Source organism: Pristiophorus japonicus, unplaced genomic scaffold (assembly GCF_044704955.1).
Source record: "Pristiophorus japonicus isolate sPriJap1 unplaced genomic scaffold, sPriJap1.hap1 HAP1_SCAFFOLD_30, whole genome shotgun sequence".
Lineage (NCBI taxonomy): Eukaryota > Metazoa > Chordata > Chondrichthyes > Pristiophoridae > Pristiophorus > Pristiophorus japonicus.
In genome coordinates, this window is record NW_027252779.1 from 9803792 (window position 1) to 9805202 (window position 1411).

The window sequence follows — 1411 nt, forward strand, 5'->3', positions numbered from 1 at the left end:
TGTGTTATCGCTGGTGGACATAAATGCTGGACTATCGTTATGGCTTCGCTCAGACTCGGTATTTCAACATTCAAGATTTTGCGAAGGATAAACTCATTGTTAATACCAAACACAAAAACGTCTCGAAGCATTTGCTCAAGGAATCCGTCGAATTCGCAATGTCTTGCAATGAGCCTTAGTTCGGCGACATAGCTGGCAACTTCCTGGCCTTCAGACAGCTGACACGTGTAGAATCGACATCTTGCCATCAGAATGCTTTCCTTCGGATTGAAGTGCTCCCCGACCAGCATACACAGTTCTTCAGAGGATTTGGTTGTTGGCTTCAGCGCGACGAGAAGATAATTCATGAGGCCATAGGTTGTTGTCCCGCAGACTGTAAGGAGGATCGCCCTTCATTTGGCAGCGTCTCACCCACTTGCAGCTCGTTGGCTACGAAGTATTGGGCGAGTCGCTCCACGAAGGCTTCCCAATCGTCCCCTTCTGAGAATTTCTCCAGGACACCAACAATTCTTGTTCCTTGTGCCTTCACCAATTGTTACGCTCATAATAAAGTAAAACAACTGAGTACTATATGCAATGAGTAAGTGTGACCTTAGCTCCTTTATTCAGACTCCAGAGTGTTGGTACAACGTGGAAGGCCTGCTTATATACAGTGCTGCCAAGGGATGCTGGGATCCCTTGAGACTCCAATATGACTGGCCTTTGGCGGCGGTATTATGCAGTTTGCCTGTGGTTGCATACATAATATAATCTATATGCCTTTACAGACACTTTGTGTTTTCCTCAGAGCTTACTGTACCAACTAGCTTTGTATCATCAGCAAATTTGGATAGATTACACTCGGTCCCTTCATCTCGGGGTGTCCCTAATGTAGGATGTAACAAGCCGAGTCAACAGCATTTATCCTTGCAGGACCACATTATTTAGAGTGAGCCAAACTGAAAAAGACCCGTGTATCTCTTCTCTCTGTTTTCTGCCAGTTAACCAATTCTCTATTCATACTAAATGATTGCCTCGAATCCCATGAGCACTTATCTTGTGTAATACCCTTCTACATGGTACCTTATCGAAGGCCTATTGGAAATCCAAATATTCTACATTCACCCTTTCCACTTTATCTACCCGGCTAGGTATACACTCAAAAACCTCGAATAAATTTGTCAAACACGATTTCCCTTTCAGAAAACCATGTTCACTCTACCGAACCATGTTATGATTAACCAAGTGTCATGATACCAGTTAGTTAACGACGATTTCCAGCATTTTCCCGATGTCTGATGTATGTCTTACTGACATGTATTTCCCGGTTTTATCTCTCCCTCCTTTCGTGTATAGCGCTGTTAAATTTGCTACCTTCCAATCTGCTGGGACCGTTTTAGAATCTAGGGAATGTTGATATATCAAAACCAAT